Raw genomic sequence first — 23,986 nt, 5'->3', positions numbered from 1 at the left:
AATTTTTCCTGGACAAACGATGAGCGAACGATGGACAAACGAATGGCATTAGGTTTTTTTAATTACTCGTAAATGGAGGTGCCAACTTCACACACGATTTTTGTTTTTTTGAAATAACTTTTTAACAAAAGGTGGACAAACGAAATTTCTCCTGGACAAACATGGACAAACGATGGGCAAACTAAGGACATACGATTTAGCACAACAAAGTGAAACAAACAATTTTTTGGGTTTTTTTCGAAAAAAAATGTTTTTGTTATAACTTTTTAACAAAAGGTGGACAAACGAAAATTTTTCCTGGACAAACGTGGACAAACGAATGGCATTAGGTTTTTTTAATTACTCGTAAATGGTGCTGCCAACTTCACACACGATTTTTGTTTTTTTGAAATAACTTTTTTAAAAAAGGTGGAGAAACGAAAATTTTTCCTGGACAAACATGGGCAAACGATGGGCAGACGACAGATATACGATTTAGCACAACAAAGTGAAACAAAAAATTGTTTGGGTTTTTTTCGAAAAAAAATGTTTTTGTTATAACTTTTTAACAAAAGGTGGACAAACGAAAATTTTTCCTGGACAAATGTGGACAAACGAATGGCATTAGGTTTTTTTAATTACTCGTAAATGGAGGTGCCAACTTCACACACGATTTTTGTTTTTTTTTTGAAATAGCTTTTTAAAAAAAGGTGGACAAACGAAAATTTTTCCTGGACAAACATGGGCAAACGATGGGCAAACGACAGACATACGATTTAGCACAACAAAGTGAAACAAAAAATTTTTTGGGTTTTTTTCGAAAAAAAATGTTTTTGTTATAACTTTTTAACAAAAGGTGGACAAACGAAAATTTTTCCTGGACAAACGTGGACAAACGAATGGCATTAGGTTTTTTTAATTACTAGTAAATGGTGCTGCCAACTTCACACACGATTTTTGTTTTTTTGAAATAACTTTTTTAAAAAAGGTGGAGAAACGAAAATTTTTCCTGGACAAACATGGGAAAACGATGGGCAAACGACAGACATACGATTTAGCACAACAAAGTGAAACAAAAAATTGTTTGGGTTTTTTTCGAAAAAAAATGTTTTTGTTATAACTTTTTAACAAAAGGTGGACAAACGAAAATTTTTCCTGGACAAACGTGGACAAACGAATGGCATTAGGTTTTTTTAATTACTTTTAAATGGAGGTGCCAACTTCACACACGATTTTTGTTTTTTTGAAATAACTTTTTAAAAAAAGGTGGACAAAAGAACTTTTTCCTGGACAAACATAGACAAACGATGGGCAAACGACGGACATACGATTTAGCACAATAAAGCGAAACAAAAAATTTTCTGGGTTTTTTTCGAAAAAAATGTTTTTGTTATAACTTTTTAACAAAAGGTGGACAAACGAAAATTTTTCCTGGATAAACGTGGACAAACGTGGACAAACGAATGGCATTAGGTTTTTTTAATTACTCGTAAATGGAGGTGCCAACTTCACACACGATTTTTGTTTTTTTTGAAATAGCTTTTCAAAAAAAGGTGGACAAACGAAAATTTTTCCTGGACAAACATAGACAAACGATGGGCAAACGACGGACATACGATTTAGCACAATAAAGCGAAACAAAAAATTTTTTGGGTTTTTTCGAAAAAAAATGTTTTTGTTATAACTTTTTAACAAAAGGTGGACAAACGAAAATTTTTCCTGGACAAACGTGGACAAACGAATGGCATTAGGTTTTTTTAATTACTCGTAAATGGAGGTGCCAACTTCACACACGATTTTTGTTTTTTTTTGAAATAGCTTTTTAAAAAAGGGTGGACAAACGAAAATGTTTCCTGGACAAACGATGGACAAACGAATGGCATTTGGTTTTTTTAATTACTCGTAAATGGAGGTGCCAACTTCACACACGATTTTTGTTTTTTTGAAATAACTTTTTAACAAAAGGTGGACAAACGAAAATTTCTCCTGGACAAAAATGGACAAACGATGGGCAAACGACGGACATACGATTTAGCACAATAAAGCGAAACAAAAAATTTTTTGGGTTTTTTTCGAAAAAAAATGTTTTTGTTATAACTTTTTAACAAAAGGTGGACAAACAAAAATTTTTCCTGGACAAACGTGGACAAACGTGGACAAACGAATGGCATTAGGTTTTTTTAATTACTCGTAAATGGAGGTGCCAACTTCACACACGATTTTTGTTTTTTTTGAAATAGCTTTTCAAAAAAAGGTGGACAAACGAAAATTTTTCCTGGACAAACATAGACAAACGATGGGCACACGACGGACATACGATTTAGCACAATAAAGCGAAACAAAAAATTTTTTGGGTTTTTTCGAAAAAAAATGTTTTTGTTATAACTTTTTAACAAAAGGTGGACAAACGAAAATTTTTCCTGGACAAACGTGGACAAACGAATGGCATTAGGTTTTTTTAATTACTCGTAAATGGAGGTGCCAACTTCACACACGATTTTTGTTTTTTGGAAATAACTTTTTAACAAAAGGTGGACAAACGAAAATTTCTCCTGGACAAACATGGACAAATGATGGGCAAACGACGGACATACGATTTAGCACAATAAAGCGAAACAAAAATTGTTTTGTGTTTTTTCGAAAAAAAAATTTTTTGTTATAACTTTTTAACAAAAGGTGGACAAACGAAAATTTTTCCTGGACAAACGTGGACAAACGATGGACAAACGAATGGCATTTGGTTTTTTTAATTACTCGTAAATGGAGGTGCCAACTTCACACACGATTTTTGTTTTTTTGAAATAACTTTTTAACAAAAGGTGGACAAACGAAAATTTCTCCTGGACAAACATGGACAAACGATGGGCAAACGACGGACATACGATTTAGCACAATAAAGCGAAACAACAATTTTTTTGGGTTTTTTCGAAAAAAAAAATTTTTTGTTATAACTTTTTAACAAAAGGTGGACAAACGAAAATTTTTCCTGGACAAACGTGGACAAACGATGGACAAACGAATGTCATTTGGTTTTCTTAATTACTCGTAAATGGAGGTGCCAACTTCACACACGATTTTTGTTTTTTTGAAAAAACTTTTTAACAAAAGGTGGACAAACGAAAATTTCTCCTGGACAAACATGGACAAACGATGGGCAAACGATTTAGCACAATAAAGCGAACCAAAAACTTTTTTGGGTTTTTTCGAAAAAAAAAAATTTTTTGTTATAACTTTTTAACAAAAGGTGGACAAATGAAAATTTTTCCTGGACAAACATGGACAAACGTTGGACAAACGAATGAGATATGGTTTTTTTAATTATTCGCCCAAGTAGGTGCCAACTTTACAGAGCTAAGGGGTGCACACTTGTGCCCGGAAATTTGATTTCTCAGTTCTCAAGGACGGATCAAAGCGGCACAGCTAAATAACCGATTATTTTTGTTTAACTCCCTGCGTGTTTTGACTCTATGCTGCTTAGAGCCTGCTTTACACTCCACACTATTTATGGTAGGCGCTTATCCAGATTATTCCCGTATGCACTGAGCATTGGACTACACAGCTGTAATCTTGCGTAGTAGATGAAATTTCTTGTACAATCTTTCAGCAAAAGAATATCAGAACCCAAACAAGTCAGGGCTGTCAAACTTCTCAAGTATTTCAACCCAATAGAATGACTATGAACATATCCTCTACTGTTTTGCAAATTTCTTTTTTGTCATAGGAAACCATGCCCACCGTCTCTATCCTTTCTAATACACTTTTATTTCATTCCAGTTCCCATGAATAGAATAACAGCTAACCATGGATATTGTCGGCGTCCTCGCTTTTTTGCACCGCTTCCTTCAATTTAGTGCTCTCTCAGTATACATGCAAAACCGTAAAAATGGCAAACTCTATAGTTCACGTCTACTCGAATGTTATAGCATTTGCTCTTGGTTATTATCTGTCAGTTTTCTGCTTTACAGCATATTTGGTAAGAACGAGTTTCCAACGGGAAATACTAGGCTTGATGATACCGTTGATTTTATACAATTTTCTGGTATAAGAATCGTACACTTAGTTATTGTCACAGAAGTATTCATAAATCGTCATCACTTCGCCGAATTCGTGGAACGGGTGCGAGAAATCGATCGAATGTATGTGCGTTGGTTGAATGGGGATGTAGATAATCGGTGAGTAAAGAGCGACGTTAACACGTTGGCTGCCAGAGTATCACCAGTGATCATACAACAATGTATTGTGGCGAATGTTGACATCACTAGGCTAGTTAATAATCACGCAACAACAATAACATGAAGAAGCCACACTTATGTACAAGGCAACAAAGAAATACCTCACACACAGATGTAGTCATCAGCCGAAGTTGTTACTCACACATATATACCCATTATATAGCTCAATTACCAAGCAGGAGATACAGCAGTTCTAGAAGACGAAACGTCTAGACTTTAGTAGAAATATGAAACTGAAGCAAAGGAGAGTATAAAAGCAGCGCAAGCTGAGTAGTCAGTAATCAAATTTTGATTTAAGCACGGTATTGGTTGTGAAGTACTACTTTAAAGTAAGCTAAATAAAGACCAGTTTGCAATACGGAATATTGGAGTGATTTATTCAACAGTTTAGCGAATCGAACGTTAGCAAAAGGTTTGAAATAAGCGGAATTTCCCTAAATTCGTTACAGTATCATCGATATCTCCATACAAGAGTTCCGGTTATAATTTTGATTGTGCTAGAGCTTTAAAACTAGCGATAGTAGCGCCATTCGATATTTTCAATTTTTTAATAGATCCTGATATAATCACCAGTGATACGCAGGCAACCAACGTGTTAAGAGACATTTGTTTTTCTAGACCGAACTATGCCGTCGTTGAGTATCTGGAAAATCTTCGTGTAAATGCATTTTCTTACTTTCCAGCCACTTACACCGTTATCTATTACGTTGGGGTACCATCATGGCTACTTTGTACATAACCATCGATTCTTTTATCATTATAGCACAAACTTTTTCCAAAGAAAGTTTCCTTTCTGTATATTTCATCTTATATCTAGTGCCATTCCTTATTGTCGGCTTACGATATTTTAAAATTGCATGTTTCCTGTCCGTGTTACGTCAACGTTTGGTGAAATTGGTTCTTACCTTGCATGAGCTTGATCTATTGCATGGGATTCAAAAGCTAAATCATGATCTGTCGACAGACTTTATATCCTCCGAGTATCCACAATATCGCGGTACTTGCTTGGAAAACGCAGATCTGCATCGTCTTAACATCACTCGTGATCTTTACAATCGTTTGTGGGAATTATTGTTGCTGTTGAATGAGAATTATGGTTATTCGATATGCGCAAATGTTATCAACGATTTTATATCGATAACTGCGAATTTGTATTGGGTTTTCTTAAATTTCTACAGCAACTCATCTACAATGGAGGAGATATTACAAACGACTAGTGGCGTTTTACTCTTCGTACCGCATATTTTTAATCTTGTCACGTTGATACTACTCTGCGATGATTTATCACTAAAGGTGAGTAAAAAGTATCGGAAAAAATTCGACTAATAAAAAAAATTTCAATTCTTTTTTTAAACACAACTGAACTTGCATTGGGCCTACATCGCATTGAATGGAATGTTGACAATGACAACCACAACACTGCGGTAAGTCAGAAAATTTATCGGTTCTATTCCGATTATTAAGTCGCTCTGTCCCCTGTCCCTCTGAAAAATAGAAAAAGACGTAGAAATCATTAGAGTAACTTACCCACTCAGAACATGTTTGATAAAAGGTCTTTTTAAAGATGACCTAGAGTTAATTTGGTCGAAACTCTGATTTTACGGCTAAGCAGTGATTCTGTGATAGCATACTACGGCTTAAAGGACAGCTAAAGAATCTCCAGCTTTTTATAACTCTCCTATAGACTCTCCTTAAATTCAGAAACTGAATGATTAAGCCTACTTTCGGCTCTGATAGAGAATGAAGATAAAGAAATTGAGCCACATCCTAAAAAACTCAAGAAAAAGTCCCGAAATGATATCGCACAAAATCATCCGGTGATAAACTTGAAGTTAGTCATAGAATCCTTACTAGGGTAGGCACTCGTCGATGGTGTGAGGGCTTAGCCGGACTCCATAGCACGCGACTATATAACACAGCAGTTTATCGTTCATGCTGAATGATTTGCAGCCACGGAGAGGTGGTGGTTATATATTCGGGGATATATTCGGCTGTATTTCAACGCCTTCCCCATTATTCAATATTAGACCGCTGAGCCTGCCTTGCTGGACAGATGGTCGTACGATGAATAAAATATGATGGGCGACTTCGACACCTATCGTCAAAATTAGGTATGAGTGGCTAAGAACTTTGAACGTGCATTTTTGTTTATAAGATGTATTATAAAGATCCCTATGATTCGTCGTTTGCAGATCGAGCAGTTCTCCTTGGAGCTATTACATCAAAAGATGACAGTCTCCGCCGCGGGATTCTTTGACGTCAATACTTCACTCCTATATACGGTAAGAACCCAAGATGAATAAAATAAGTAAGTATACAGCGTAGAGAGGCTGAAGTTCTTAGTATCATGTATCAAAAACCAATAGCCCTTGGCATGAAAAGACTTCATTCGAAACCTCTTCTATAATACGCTTTTATTTTCTTTTCCCATTTTTCTCATTTTAGATCACTGGGGCTACAACAACCTACCTTATAATCTTAATACAGTTTCATCTGAGTGGAGATAATGTAACCAAGAATTGTATTAAATAAAATTGGCATGAAACCCCCAGCTCTTTATAATTATTAATAAAAGTATTTGTTGTTTTGTATCTACTCGAGAGAACGTGCAGCTCTTAAAACCCATTTCCTTTAGAACAGTGGTGCACTCGAGAGGAAAACTATTCGGCGTTCACACATATGTATGTCGTGTGAGCGCAACGACAGAGATTTAGTAAAGCAAGCAGTAAATTAGTTTTAGCTTGTACTTCCAGCAGGAAACCACTGGTGATATCGCTCTAGACAAAAAGTGCTCCACCGGAGACGCACCCTCATGTATACCGATGGCTCAAGGACACCAGAGGGCACCGGGCGGGGATCTACAGCCTTAGAACTAAGATATCCATACCCCTCGGATATTATCTGAACATTTTTCATACCGAGGTCAACGTCATAAAATTAACCCGTGCTGAGATCAACCTACAACGAGACTACACTAATAAGATAATCGTTATACTGAGCGACAGCCAGGCCGGACTCAAGGCAATGTCGTCAGCAGAGACTAGATCATAAACAGTCCTTAAGAGCGTGGGAAATTTGAATCGTTTAGGAGCTAATAACAACAGTATTTTGGCTTCGGTACAGGGACAGAGAGGGGTGGTTAGGGACGAGGAAGCGGGTGGGCTGGACTGAAGCACTATAGGGCCTGAGCTCATCATGGTGATGGGGTCTAACACAGTAAGGGAAGAATTCAAGCAAGAGGTGACATGCCTCATAGAACAATGGCGTCATATTCCAGCATTACGGCAGACAAAGGCACTGATGGGAGAATATAACACAAAGCGATATGAAGACATTATTTATCTCCCAAAAAAGTATCCTTAGAGTTTTAACTAGCATACTCACAGGTCACTATGCACACTAGGTATATGGACTTATAACCTGCGTCGGTTCTGTGACCGCGAGGATTAGACTGCAGAACACATCCTTCTCGAATGCAATGCCATCGCGAAACGAAGACTCGGATCGCTAAAATTAGCAAGTAATTACATACACTCTCTAAAGCCGAGCACTGTCCTGGATTTTTCCTAGCAGTTATGCTTGGATGAGGTTCTGTGAAGAGAATGAGGGAAAAAACTCCCACACAGTTCTCCGTAGTTTTTTGTTCAAGTGCTCACAATTTTTGGTTTAATTGGGTTTTTGAGGGCCAAACAAAATGTTTCATTGGTGGCGGCCTTATTCTTTTGTTACTGGGTTACTACCCATTCGCTGGGTTAGATGACTTACTGATAAACTTTAATGGATTTCACATTTCCAAATCATGCACATTTTGATTTTAGCTAAGTCATGCAACCACTTAGGTCTGTGGTATCAGTCGAAAAAATTCAGAAGTTATTAAGCTAGTGACCTAGACAGAGAGCCAGTATCTGTAACGTCACCTCAACATAATGTACTATCAGCAGATTTGCGCATTTTTAATACGTAACTATGTTTTAGTACAAATGTACATAACCCTCCTTATACCACTACCACATCTATCATGGCTTACGACAATGCTCCGCTTGGGCTGGCTTGCTTGGCTAGCTGGACCTGCAACTAAGCTATTATTATCTCTAATGATGACCGTTTATGAAAAGGTCAGTTTTATGGTGGGCAATGTGTTATATTTTTTTAACATTTTCACAAATGTGGTAACCATATGCGAAGTAATGTTGAAGGCAAAAAAATGTCGGCGAGTATTGCGCTGGAACGTGAGTTGGATGAGTTGTTGCAAAAACAAGTGGACATTAGCGGAATGGAGTTGAAAGTGTGGCTAAATGCTTCTTATCATGTAATCTTACACATCATTTACGATGTCATACATTTGGGAATTGCATTCGTAGGCTATAAATCTCCGGTTTTCTATCAAGCCGCGCCCCTAATGGTTGTGCAACGTATGCGTTATGTGCAAATCATACAAGCAATTGAACGGCAAACTCTACGTTCCTCATATATGATTGATGCGCTTCAAGTGTTAGTGTGTGCTAATCGTACCAAATATAAATATACCAGTGCCGTTTGGCAACCCTATACATTGTGGGAATATGAACGTTTGAATTCGTTGCGTCTTATACAGGGACGTCTGTGCGAGTTACATGAAAGTGTGAGCAATTGTTATGGTTGGTCCGCCATAGTGTTGATCTTCACTACGTTTTTTACATTGGTGAGCAATCTTTTTTGGTGTATTATAATCGCGAAGAATAAATCAAATCCCATGCAATTCTTCTACAATATGATGACCATGTTAAGATTGGGTACTATGATGACAACGCTATTGGTGTTTGGCGATAGGGCGCGTAGAAATGTGAGTATGGTGGCGCTGTTGTGGTTGGTTCATTTGAGTTTCTTATCCGTCGTATCTCCACAGAACGCTAAAATAAGTTGTCTCATCAACAAGTTGGCAAAACCTTTCGGTAATAAAATCTACAATGATCTTGTCTCAAATTTTGCAATATAATGCCAACATAAAGGACTTACGATAGACGTGAAAGGATTTTGCACATTGGATCTGGCATTGCTGAAACAGGTAAGTAAAACATTATAAGCACTCAGAAACTTGAGTTTTGGAAGAAGTCACAAAATTAAATACCCCTTATCAAACCTTCTTCCGATAGACATGCACATACGGTGTGCATCGGCCTAAATCGCACTGAGACTCAGCGACTCTCAGGGCATATCTTTATTTTACTTCCGGTGAGGAAATTCAGTTCCCAAATAGATTATTATCCCCCCAAATCGCACGGTATACAAATCCACACCGACGACTCGAAAATTGACTCAGGCATGGGGGCTGGAATCTATTTGCATTCGCTAGTGATATCCACGTCATTCAAACTATCGTCAAAGTATAGTGTGTTTCAGGCGGAAGGCCTAGCGATTAGGCAAGCCTGTAAATCATTCAAGCTCTTGAACATAACTGGAAAGGTATCTCTTCTGCAGCCATGCAGCAATAAAGCTAGCTCTAAGCTAGTGGGAGCATTCAAGCACCTTATAGCTACATTAACGGACACTCTAGAATTATCCGTTATATGGGTTCTGGGTCATAAGAGAATCGAAAGAAATTAGGTAGCGGATGAGCTGGCGCATGGGGGAACAGCGGATGGAAATGAAAGAATAACCAGCGTCGAGGAAGGCATACTCCTAGGGATAGCCAAAAGGGAAACTCGAAATATTTCTTTTTTTATGTACAAAGCTCAGCTCAAGTGAAAGAATACTTCTAACTGTGCAATTTTAGGAGACATGGCCAGACTACAATAACAGAAGGACAGATATTCTACTGAGTAGATCTAGAGCCGACACCCATAAACGTATAGCGGTCTGCACCAGTCATCGGTATTTGTGCATGCATAGTGAAAAGATAGGTATTCCGCCACTGCAAAAGTTGTATAGACGTAACTACCAACAATACTATGGAGCACTTTCTGTGTAAATGGTCGGATCTAGCTAGAATACTTATGAGATTATTCGGAAGCCCCTTTCTGAAAAATCTGGTTAGATTATCGGAAATAGGTCTTTCACAAATAACAAGCTAGGCAAGGAGGTACCCCAATGCGAAATTTCAAGCAAACCGCACCATAAATTATATTTTTCAAGAACAGGTCGACCCTTGGCGGACTTTCCGGAAAGATATGAAAGGAAAAAGGACCACATTGTGAATCTAAAGCAACCTCAAGTCCACTTGAACACAATCATAAAATTTCATTAAAATCGCTCTAGTTGCTTAGAATGAGTTCAATCACAAACACAAGCACAAAGAAATAAATATATATATATACTAGCGGACCCGGCAGACATTGTTCTGCTCTAGCTTTGGTCTATCTGCATTAATTTTACGAAGTTATTATCTCTTACTCTCCCTCCCCCTCTCTCCTCTCTCCACTCTTCAAGATTTTTTACACACTAATCTTTCTGAGTCTCTTTCTCCGTATCCGTCTTTTCCATCCCATATTTTTACGCTAGCTCCCTCTTCTTCTCCCTCCCCCGCTCCATCTATACCTTTCTCTATCTTCGTCTAACTCTATCTCTTTCTCAGTCTCTTTCTCCTTCTCTCGTTTTTCTTCTCTCTAGTTTTTTATTCTTGTATATATCCTTTATTTCCAGTCCCAGTCCAAAATAGTTGTAAGTATTTTTGAATGCTGTTTCATAAAAGAATAAAAAAACAGAAATTTTGTATAAAAAATATAAGTGGCATAAAATCTTACCTATTTTTCATATAATTTGTTTTTTTTTTAGAAAAAAATATCTTCTGGTGTTTTTATTTGTATGACGAATTCTCAAACCTACTCAATATGCTCCCACAATTTTATGAAAATCGGTCGAGCCGTTTCGAAGGAGTTCAACTACAAACAGTGTACCACGAGAATTTTGTTTTATTCATAATACAGATAATACCCCTGAACCACATTTTGGCCCATATCTCGTAAGCGGGTTGAGATATTGCAATCATTTACCTTTGTACTAAGGCCTTCATCAGCATCATTCATTTGATATCCATATTGTACATCCATATTTTGAAAAATACCCGGGTCCATGTTTTGGGTTTCAAGACCCTATTGTGTCTGATTTTAAAAATTTAAGAACCAAAGCAATCGAGGGACCTCTACATAACACGTATGTAAGTTTGGTCAAGATCCCCTCACCCGTTTGTGCTCCAAACCTTTACGTGGAAAATGAGCCCCCTTTTTATATATATGTATAGATTATGATTTGTTTTGAAAAGTGTGAGAGTCAAATAAATAACTACTCACCTTACTGGAATAAATCAACCCTCTCTTCTTGAGTGCGTGACTTCCATATTTCTAAAAATTAGGCTTCCCATTTTATTAAGCCACTTTCCCTTCATTTGCATGCACACTAACACACATTTTCTTTGCTCGCTACCTCGAATAAAGTGACTGCATTATTACTTAATATTTTATTAAATCGATAAATGTTTTTCGATTTAATAAAATATTAAGTAATAATTAACACACTTTTTTCTAACATTTAATGCAACAACGCTTTTTAATCAGCATTTCAACACTTTTATATACATATTCACGTATATATTTAGGTATGCGCATTGATTCGTGTCAGTGCCTGCACTGAATAATTGATTTGCAAAGATATCCATCTTGCGATTGTAAAAAAAATTAGAGGAAAATCACAGAATTTACGTTTGCTTATAAAACAGTCTAATGTGCATACCTACATTCACACTCGCCCACACACGTACATATATATTTTTTCAGAACAACCATTTGTTGAACTGATGCAGCTTTTCAACTTTACAGTTTTCTTATAAAAATGCCTTGCACGGATATATTTTACATTCTGATATAGCTACTTACATACATTTTATTATCAATATTTTATAATAATAATCATTCTTTTACACTATTTGACACAATTTTCACTGAACTTCAATTTGTTAATCACTTCGCGATGAGCGCACGTGTTTAAAGCTTCGCGGCGTAACCGAAACTAGCAGCTAGCGGAAACCAGCATCACGAACATAGCGCAGCAGAGTTGCTAGTGAACGTGTCACAATGAAATTTCTCATGTAAATGAGTTTAAATGCAAAATCGAATATTGCCACAACCGCCAAAGATGGTGCGTTTGTAAATATAAAGGAACTTCAAACTTAGAATGAATTGAAGCAATTTTTATACTCAGTTGAGCAGAGCTCACAGAGTATATTAAGTTTGATTGGATAACGGTTGGTTGTACAGGTATAAAGGAATCGAGATAGATATAGACTTCCATATATCAATATCATCAGGATCGAAAAAAAAATTTGATTGAGCCATGTCCGTCCGTCCGTCCGTTAACACGATAACTTGAGTAAATTTTGAGATATCTTGATGAAATTTGGTATGTAGGTTCCTGAGCACTCATCTCAGATCGCTATTTAAAATGAACTATATCGGACTATAACCACGCCCACTTTTTCGGTATCGAAAATTTCGAAAAACCGAAAAAGTACAATAATTTATTACCAAAGACAGCTAAAGCGATGAAACTTGGTAGGTGAGTTGAACTTATGACGCAGAATAGAAAATTAGTAAAATTTTGGACAATGGACGTGGCACCGCCCACTTTTAAAAGAAGGTAATTTAAAAATTTTGCAAGCTGTAATTTGGCATTCGTTGAAGATATCAATATGAAATTTGTCAGGAACGTTACTCCTATTACTGTATATACGCTTAATAAAAATTAGCAAAATCGGAGAAGGACCACGCCCACTTTAAAAACAAAAATTTTTCTTAAGTAAATTTTTAACAAAAAATTTAATATCTTTACAGTATATAAGTAAATTATGTCAACATTCAACTCCAACAATGATATGGTGCAACAAAATACAAAAATAAAAGAAAATTTCAAAATGGGCGTGGCTCCGCCCTTTTTCATTTAATTTGTCTAGGATACTTTTAATGCCATAAGTCAAACAAAAATTTACCAATCCTTTTGAAATTTGGTAGGGGCATAGATTTTATCACGTTAACTGTTTTCTGTGAAAATGGGCGAAATCGGTTGAAGCCACGCCCAGTTTTTATACACAGTCGTCCGTATGTCCTTCCGCATGGCCGTTAACACAATAACTTGAGCAAAAACCGACATATCTTTACTAAACTTAGTCCACGTACTTATCTGAGCTCACTTTATCTTGGTATAAAAAATGAACGCAATCCGACTATGACCACGCCCACTTTTTCGATATCGAAAATTACGAAAATGAAAAAAATGCCATAATTCTATACCAAATGCGAAAAAAGGGATGAAACATGGTAATTGGATTGGTTTATTGACGCGAAATATAACTTTAGAAAAAAACTTTGTAAAATGGTTGTGACACCTACCATATTAAGTAGAAGAAAATGAAAAAGTTCTGCAGGGCGAAATAAAAAACCCTTGAAATCTTGGCAGGTATTACATATATAAATAAATTAGCGGTGTTGCAGAACGCCCTGTGTTCAATAATTTTAGTAGTCAATTTTATGATCTGGTAACCTTGTAATATAAACTCGCCGCTGTCTGCCAAGTCCCATTTTGTAATATGAAAAACCGCCATTCGTTGGCAAGCAGTCGGATAAGGCACACAGCGGTAAGTAGAAAATTTGTCATTTTGTTTTGTAATGTGATTTTATTAACCTGTAACCTGATTTAGAAATAAACCACCCATCCACCCATCCAACCTACCATCTAATAAACCAACATCAATTGTTCACAACTGGGTGCGTTAAATTCGCAAGCCTGGGCCAACGACATCAAACTTTATTTCGCTACAAACTTTATTTCGCTGTTGACCAAATGGGCTGCGCTTACTGCGCCCGTCACATCAGCAACGCCATGCCCGTAATACTTTGCCAATAACAGCAGCCCTCATTTTTATTGCCAAAAAAATATTCTCCGTTAAATGTTCAACAGGTGGATATCAATGTTGTAATTGTTTGCCATTTTAACGCCAGTAACACACCACCGTGAAAGCCACTACAACGCTACGTCAACGTCGCCGTCTCAGCCAGGAACGTCGCAGCGCTAGCAAAGTCGTAACACCACTTCGCAACGCAAGGTAAATGTATGTATGCATATTTCTGCCTATATTTCCCAACATCGCCGCCACAAAGCAGTAAATACGTTGCTATTTGTGCCATATATATCAAACAAAGATTCTGGTAATTAATAAATTTAGAGCCACGAATCTGCGTAGTTAAGCCACGGGTCTGCCTCTACATATATGTAATTTAATAGCCACGCTTCTGTATTAACTGCTTCAATACACCTGCTACATATGTTGCACACACCGCCACGCAGAAGTGCTCGCCTTATGAATAGTAGTAACAATATGGATAAGAACGCCACATTATCCCCAATAACGGAAACGCCGCCCAGCATATCTGAATCTGCCACAAGGACACGTTCAGAAATACAGGTATACAGTGCCCCTGGTAAGTCCGCGGTAACTGAACCAGTACACATCTATGATGGAGCCCCAATTGCCTCAGCCAGCCAAACGGTTATAACCACGGGTACTTCGCCGACGCCAAGCCATGCCCAAAGTAACCACGGTGGTCATAACTACGACGAGATGGAAAAACGTATAGCCATGTTGGAGCTCCATCTGAAAGCCACTCAGGTACAGTTACAAGAACGGGAGTCCCAGAACTATTGCCTTCGGTCAACGGGATTGCATAACGGCAGTTCTGCTGTTACCTACGCCAGCAGCGTCGTCGCGCAGTCGCAGCTAATGCTGCCGCAGTCAACGCAAGCACCTCCAGTGCTACCACAGTCAACGCGGATTGAGCCGTCGCCAATGCCAACTAGCACACAGTCGAATGCCTCTACGCCATTTATCGAAGCCCCTTGTGTACCTCCGCCCAATTCTAGAAATTTATACAATTTTTGTCAACCCAATGCAATACCTTATGATTTGCGCTATACCTCCGCGCTACATTCAAATAATTTATTTTCAGCTCAGTCGTCAGCCGCTCCGACGTCGACGCCTCAAGTCAGTGGGGCTTGCAATAACGTACAGTATGTACCATATAATTTGAACCCTCCCAAAAAATTGTTAGATTTGCCTGAGTTTAGCGGTAGGGCTGAGGACTGGCCTATGTTTTATGCATCTTTCGTAGAGTCGACGGCTGCATACAGATATAGCAACTTCGAAAATAACCAGCGTCTCCAAAAGTGCCTTAAGGGTGATGCACGTGAAACGTTCAAGTCACTACTCATCCACCCTAACAATGTAAATTGCATTCTAGAACAGTTGAAGTTTAGATTTGGACGACCAGAGCAGCTGGTTCGTAGCCAGTTAGCGCAAGTTAAAGAGATAGCACCAATCTCTGAGAGTATGTTAGGGAAAGTTATATCATTTGCAATGAAGGTAAAAAACATCTGCGCACTTTTGGAATCTGCCGGTGCCGAGCATCATATCGCCAACCCTATGCTACTCGACGAACTTATCGCCAAGTTACCCATGAGCAAACGCATTGAGTGGGGTCGGCATGCAGCCACCATACCTGCTCGAGCCACAATAATACATTTTAGCGACTGGCTAACCTCACTCGTCAATGTCATATGCACCATCAATGATGACTGTCAACTCGCTGCTCGTGAACCTAAACGCCGTACAGTCCTCAATGTAGATGATACTACTCTGCGGAGTTGTCCTATTTGCCAAGGTCAACACAAGCCATCAGAGTGCAAACGCCTCACTGGAGCCACAGTAGCCGATCGATGGACCCTAGTTAAATCTCGACGATTATGTTTTGCCTGCCTAAATGGGGGTCACATCACCAGCAATTGCAGAAGGCGAAAGGTTTGCGGCATCGATGGATGCAGTAGAGCACATCATAAATTACTTCATGAGTCTCGGTCAGAGCGTCCGCCAGCTCCATCAACATCGTCGTCACGAAGCGCCTCCCTTGTTACGTCCAGATCTACTTCGCCACTAAACAATGCTCGGCAGCAGCCGCTTAGCGATAAGGGAGCGACCGTTTTAAGCTGTTCTACCAACTCGCCGAAGATTAAGTTACTCTACCGCATTCTCCCTGTCACACTGTATGGAAAGCAACGCCGCGTGGATACATATGCCTTACTAGATGAAGGTTCATCTATAACGATGATGGAAGACAGCCTCGTAAAGGAGTTAAACCTAGTAGGACGGCCTTACAGTCTGAACGTTCAATGGTTTGGGGGCATTCGGTTCATGAGCCCGCCACCTTAGTCGAATTACAAATAAGCGGTGCTGGTATGAACAACAAACACAAGCTGCGACAGGTCCATGCCATACGTAATCTAAAGCTGCAAACACAAAGCCTTAGTTGGAGTGACCTGGAAATGGACGACAAGGAAGCAAGTCAACTGCCAGTGCAGCCGCACTCAGGAGCCACACCTCGACTTCTCATCGGGATTGATAACTGCCACTTGGGCATAGGTTCAAAAATCATCACGATGAGGAAACACGGCCCGTTTGTAGCCAAAACAGAACTGGGTTGGGTAGTGTTTGGTCCTGTCAGCAAATCCCCTCCTTCTATAGCTACATGTCTTTTTTTGAAATGTAACCCAGATGAAGTGCTTCATAACATGGTTGCCGATTTTTTCGAGACCGAAAGTTTTGGCGTTAGACCATCGTCACCAATCGAAAGCGACGCCGACATCCGCGCACGATCTATCTTGGAGTCGACAACTTGTCGTTTTGGACGAAGATATCAGACGGGACTTATATGGAAGGATGATAATATTCAGTTGCCGAACAGTTACAATATGGCGCTCAAGAGGCTAAAGAGCGTTGAAATGAACTGCGATGCCGAGTTTGCTAAAGCGTATAAAGAAATCATTGATAGCTATATAGGGAAGAGTTACGCACGTAAACTCACTACGTCGGAATCTATCTGGTCATCGCCGCGTACCTGGTACCTGCCCCATTTTGCCGTACCAAATCCGAACAAGCCTGGAAAACTTCGATTCGTGTTCGATGCCGCCGCCCACGTCAATGGTATCTCCTTGAATAGCTGCTTACTTAAGGGACCGCAGGAGTATAAGCCTTTGCCTTCGATTCTCTTCCGCTTTCGTGAACGAGCGGTGGGCCTGTGTGGCGGCATTAAGGAAATGTTTCACCAGATATTAATACGTCCGGAAGATAGGTGTGCCCAGCGCTTTCTGTGGCGCAGTGGTGACTCTGGCCAACCACCCGATATATACGAAATGTGTGTCATTACGTTTGGAGCTGCGTGCTCCCCTTGCGCGGCTCATTATGTTAAGACGCGAAATGCGTTGGAACACGTCGATGACAATCGTTATACGTCACGGGCCGTGACTGCGATCTTGGAAAATCACTATGTGGATGACTTGGTAGATAGTTTCGACTCAGCAAAGGAAGCTATAACCGTTGCAAACCAAGTAAGGGAGATCCACAAGAATGGCGACTTTGAACTCCGTAATTTCACGTCAAACTCGGAGGAAGTGATTGCAGCATTGGGTGGAATGGACGTCGACAAGGCCATCGGATTAAAAGATGGACTGCAGACTGAGAGAGTTCTTGGGTTACATTGGCACTGTACAACGGACTGTTTTAAGTTTGGACTGAAGTTTAACAAAGTAAGCGAGGCGGTAGTGAACGGAGGTAGGTGCCCTACAAAGAGGGAACTTCTCAGTGTGGTTATGTCCATATTCGACCCACTGGGATTTCTAGGTAACTTCGTGATAGGAGCAAAGTTAGTGATGCGAGAAGTGTGGAGGCACGAAACACATTGGGATGACCCACTCCCAGCAAACATAGCCGAATCATGGGAAAGATGGCGAAAGCTACTGCCAGCGGTAATGGAGTACGCCTGCCCTCGCTTCTATTTCCGAAATGGTGCGCCGAAATCTCTACAGTTACACGTATTCATCGGCGCTAGCGAAAATGCCTTTGCTGCTGTCACATATTGGAGAGCAAGGAATGCCCAAGGGGAGATAGAGGTCACATTCATCTGCGCGAAATCAAAGTGCGCTCCACTAAAAACTTTGACCATACCGCGATTAGAGCTGCAGGCCGCAGTTTTAGGAGCTCGTCTTCAACAAGCTGTGCGAGAAGCACATTCTTTCAAAATCGACCAATGTTTTCTTTGGAGTGATTCGGGAACAGTGATCAAATGGATTCGAAGCAAACATCGTAAATATAAGCCCTTCGTGCAGCATAGAATCGCCGAAATCTTAGCCGCTACTCACGAGTCCGATTGGCGCTGGATACCCACAGCACAAAACGTGGCCGATGAAGCCACTCGAGCCAATCATAATATCGTGCTTGGTCCTAAGACTCGTTGGGTACAAGGTCCATCATTTCTGCGCGAACAGGAATATGCTTGGCCTACTGAAGATGGAATCTCTGCCGATGTTGTTCATGAAGAAGAATTGCGCCCACAGCATACATTTATCATCGTATGCAAAAATTTCATTGACTTCGATCGGTTCTCTTCATACAATAGGCTACTACGAACTACCGCCTGGGTTGTGCTGTTCGTCAAGATATGCAGCCGAACCCAAAATAAGAATCCGTATGGTCTTACAGCTAACAATCTCGAAGCAGCGAAGCTTCTCCTATGCCGCATCGTTCAGAATGAATGCTTCCCCGAGGAAATCCAACAGATCCAAGATGGAAAAGAGATATCTAGTCAGAGCCCTTTGGTGCAGTTGTCGCCGTATCAGGATGAGAATGGTGTGATACGTGTTCGTGAACGTATAGATGCAGCCAGCTGGCTCCCGATATGTACTAGACGCCCTATAATATTGCCGCCAAAACATGTGCACACGAAACTTATAACGGAGCATTATCACATCCTCATGGGCCATCAAAATACCGAAGCCACCATATGCGCTATTCGCCGAGAGTACTGGGTGCCGCGTCTAAGAACACTTCTACGAAACGTCATCGCTAACTGTAAGGTTTGCCGCCTACGGAAAGCAGCACCAGTCCCACCATTAATGGGGCCGTTGCCAGTGGATCGACTTACACCCTACGTAAGGCCGTTTACTTACACTGGTATGGATTACTTCGGGCCACTTAACGTAACAGTGAGGCGGAGTACAGAAAAGCGGTGGGTAGCACTTTTCACATGCCTAACCACGCGGGCTGTGCATCTGGAGGTAGCTCACGATCTGAGCACTGACTCCTGCATCATCGTAATCAGAAATTTTTTTAATCGTAGGGGCGTCCCTACAAGGTTGAGGTCAGACAATGGGAAAAACTTTGTTGGTGTGAACAACGAGGCCAAGAGATTCACCGAGGTATTCGATTGCGAGCGTGTCCAGGGCGAGCTTTCTCGACGTGGTGTAGATTGGGTGTTCAGCTCACCGTATAACCCAGCTGAAGGTGGCGTTTGGGAGAGAGTGGTGCAGTGTGTCAAGCGAGTACTACATCAAACGCTTAAAGAGGTTGCACCTCGGGAAAATACACTATATAGCTTTCTTGTTGAGGCGGAAAACATCGTCAACTCCCGGCCACTAACGCACTTGCCCATCTCTGCAGACCAAGAACAGCCATTGACGCCGAATGACTTTTTATTGGGGCCGAATAATACTGCGCATACGCCCAGCGTGGACAACGTATCGGCAGGCCCCGTGGCTCTACGACAACAGTGGCGTGTGGCTCGTCAACTCAGAGATCACTTCTGGAAAAGGTGGGTGCTGGAATATCTCCCCACGCTAACACGTCGAACGAAGTGGTGCCAGTCTACGAAACCGTTGAAAGAAGGAGCGCTAGTGTTCATCTGCGATCCAAATGTGCCAAGAAGAGAGTGGTGTCATGGCGTGGTGGAGCGAGTGTATCCTTCGAAAGACGGAGTTGTCCGCCAAGTTGATGTACGAACGAACTCTGGGGTGAAGAGAAGAGCTGTAGCCAAGTTGGCCGTTCTGGACGTTGAGTCTGGTGAATAGAGTGATTCACGGGGGCGGGATGTTGCAGAACGCCCTGTGTTCAATAATTTTAGTAGTCAATTTTATGATCTGGTAACCTTGTAATGTAAACTCGCCGCTGTCTGCCAAGTCCCATTTTGTAATATGAAAAACCGCCATTCGTTGGCAAGCAGTCGGATAAGGCACACAGCGGTAAGTAGAAAATTTGTCATTTTGTTTGTAATGTGATTTTATTAACCTGTAACCTGATTTAGAAATAAACCACCCATCCACCCATCCAACCTACCATCTAATAAACCAACATCAATTGTTCACAACTGGGTGCGTTAAATTCGCAAGCCTGGGCCAACGACATCAAACTTTTTTTCGCTACAAGCGGTATCCAACAGATGATTTTCTAGGTCACCCTGGTCTACATTTTGGTCGATATCTGGAAAACGCCTTCACATATACAACTACCACCACTCCCTTTTAAAACTCTCTTTAATACCTTTCATTTGATACCCATATCGTACAAACAAAGTCCAGAGTCACCCCTGGTCCACCTTTATTGCGATATCTCGAAAAGGCGACCACCTATACAACTATCACCACTCCATTTTAAAACCCTCGTTAATACCTTTAATTTGATACCCATATCGTACAAACAGATTCTAGGGTCATCCCTGGTCCACCTTTATGGCGATATCTCGAAACGGCGTCCACCTATGGAACTAAGGATTACTCCCTTTTAAAATACTCATTAACACCTTTCATTTGATACACATATCGTACACACAAATTCTAGAGTCTAACCTGATCCACCTTTATGGCGATATCCCTAAATGGCGTCCACCTATAGAACTATGGCCCACTCCCTCATAAAATACTCTTTAATGCCTTTCATTTGATACACATTCCAGGGTTTCCCTCGGTTCATTTTCTTACATGGTTATTTTCCCTTATGTTGTCACCATAGCTCTCAACTGAGTATGTAATGTTCGGTTACAGCCGAACTTAACCTTCCTTACTTGTTAATTTATAATTTATTTAATACAGCTGACCCGGCAAACGTTTTTTTGCCATATAAATAATTTTTGAGTAATTTCTAGTGTATAGATACCAAAAATAGCTTACTTATTGTAAGTGTGTAAGAATGTGGTATATGCGTGAAATAGGCATGGAGCGCTGTGAAAGATGAAGGAATATAAAAATAACAAAAGTCCAACATTATTTTTTTAAAGTTATTATACTTTATTCCTTATACTATTTTCACACAGACGGCTTATTGAATAATAAAGGCATTTTTCTACATTAAGACGTTTATTGAGCTCAATCTTCCCTACAAAATTCGAATCCGTAATTATTTCATTAGTAGCTAATCGAATGCCTAATGAAGTCAAAAGCACAATGCAACTCTGTTGGCCGCGTCCCGCTTCTTAGTTTTTGGTGTGTTCAGTGCTTAAAAATGTCATTTGTCAAAGTAAATGTCATTGTCTGCATGGCGGAACGATACAAGGTGGCCGCATCGAACAGCTGATTATAACCTTTTTTATTTGATTTGATACATCAACTACCGGCGCAGTACGATTTTGACAAATGTCCATCGAATTTACAAGTACATGGAATTTTTTTTATGTTTGTAGGTATGTCACCATGCTGCCACCTTGTATCGTTCGGCCATGATTGTCTGTCATATAGCATTGTCATTTTATTCGCTTGACATTTCATCCTTCATACTAATCGAGCAGTTACTTCTGTGGGAAAGCAAAAAATTTACGATTTCATTAGAAGGTGAAATGAGATCATTAAGTTTCTGTTTGAAAACAGTATTAAAATGATATATCATTAATTTATCAATTAAGGCAGTATAACTAACAAACAATATCAATCTCTTAATGCTATAGCGTGAATAATATTTTTTGTTAGTCCATCTTTAGCCAACACAAACAAACTGGATGGTTTACCCACTCGAGAGCATGCCACGTCCGTGTGAAAAACAAAGCCACAAATAGACATCGTTTGACCTTGGGATTTGTTGATAGTCATTGCAAATGCCAATCTAATCGGAAACTGAATACGTTTGAATTTAATTGTCACATCTGTAGTTATAATAGGAATCCGTGGTATTAATATATTTTCACCTCGGAACTTGTCATTTAAAATGCTGGCTTCGATCACGTTTTTCATTCATTTTTGAATGACTAATCGCGTACCGTTGCACAGCCGGGGCGGGTTCAAATTACGAAGCAAGATAATCGCAGATCCAACCTTTAATTGTAAATTATGCGGTGGCATGCCTGGCAAATCCAGTGAGTTCAAAAACTCTGTTGGAAAATTTACTGTTCGCTGTCGTCACAAACAGTATCAATAGATTTATATGATACCAAGTTCCCTGGCAACCAAATTTGTATCTTCACATTTAAATTGTCAACGTCTACATTTTTTGCCGCTAAAATTGCTCTTTCTGCAAGCCACTCATAATTTATGTACTGTGTATGTACATCGGGAAATATTAGTTCAATGAGAGTATCATGCGAATCAACGATTGTGCAGAAATCGGTCTGTAATTTTACGTAGCCAGTTTCATCTATAGCAACTTTTCTATCACCGATATCTAAGAGTTGTTTTGAAAATGTTTCAGCGGATGGATCTTGAAGCATTTGAACGCGTATATTTACTTTCAAGTGTACTTTTTCAACATTACGCCACAATGGAGATGATTTTGAGCAAGAGTTGATCTCATCAGCGTATGTTGAACGTGACTGGAAGTGTTTGCCTGAAATCACCTGAAAGGACCAACAGAGTTGCGCCAAATAGTTTGTCGTTGTTTTTAATATCTTTGTGTGCCATAGTACATTCATCCCAAATGATAATTTTACACTGTTTCAGCACGGTGCCCATGGACGATTGTTTCTTAATGTTGCATACTGCGTCAGGGTTATTCTAAATATTTAGTGGCAGCTTAAATACTGAGTGAGCTGTTCTGCCTCCGTCCAATAAAGTTGCTGCAATGCCCGATGATGCAACGGTCAATGCGATGACATTATTTGATCGTATTTGAGCAAGAATTAGCGAAATAAGGAATGTTTTGCCAGTTCCACCCGGTGCATCCAAAAAGAAGAACCCACCTTGTCTAGCTGAAACTTTGTTCATAATGCGATCATAAATGGTTCTTTGTTCCTCATTCATTAGTGGGACATTGCGGGCAACAATCGCTGCTATTTCTACAGTGCTGTACTGCAGTTCACGATTCATTTCAGTATTCATTAAATCAGATGCATTTCGATTTGGCGAATTCATACCGAAATGACTGAGTGGTAAGTTGGCAATGACAATGCAAAGATCCTCAATAGCAATTAATGCTTCATTGTACATTGCGTCGCTGAATGTTATGGTTAGATCGTGACACCGTGTACGATGTTGATGCAATATATCATCAGTCATTGAATCTTTGTGATTATGCCACAATATCTGTGCTCGGGCTGGGAAACATGTAGTCAACACTATAGCGAATAGTAGACAAATTTGTATTGCTGTACAGTTCAATGCAGTTTCAGCAAGCATACGTTCCCACTGGTTGTCGTCTTCGAGCAAGCCGAGTGCACGGCATGCATCTTTATACGTTGGATAGTGTTGCCCATTCACTTTACGTATATCTTTAAATGATAATGGGCCAGTAACATTAACCAACAACAGTCGAAGATAAAAGCACTCAGTGTGTCTTGGATTGACTGTAAATAATCTCCCCAAGGCGTTTGATTTAAATAAATTGTGACATGCAGCAACTGGTTAGCCTTGCTTGCGGGGCATCCATTTTTTTGTTTGAGTCCATGTGAAATAGCGTGGTACTTGTGAATAGAGTAATATTCGTGCAAAGGCACCAAAATCATCCGCACAAT

This window comes from Eurosta solidaginis, chromosome 4, assembly GCF_040869045.1.
Source record: "Eurosta solidaginis isolate ZX-2024a chromosome 4, ASM4086904v1, whole genome shotgun sequence".
Lineage (NCBI taxonomy): Eukaryota > Metazoa > Arthropoda > Insecta > Diptera > Tephritidae > Eurosta > Eurosta solidaginis.
This window is presented reverse-complemented; position numbering follows the sequence as displayed.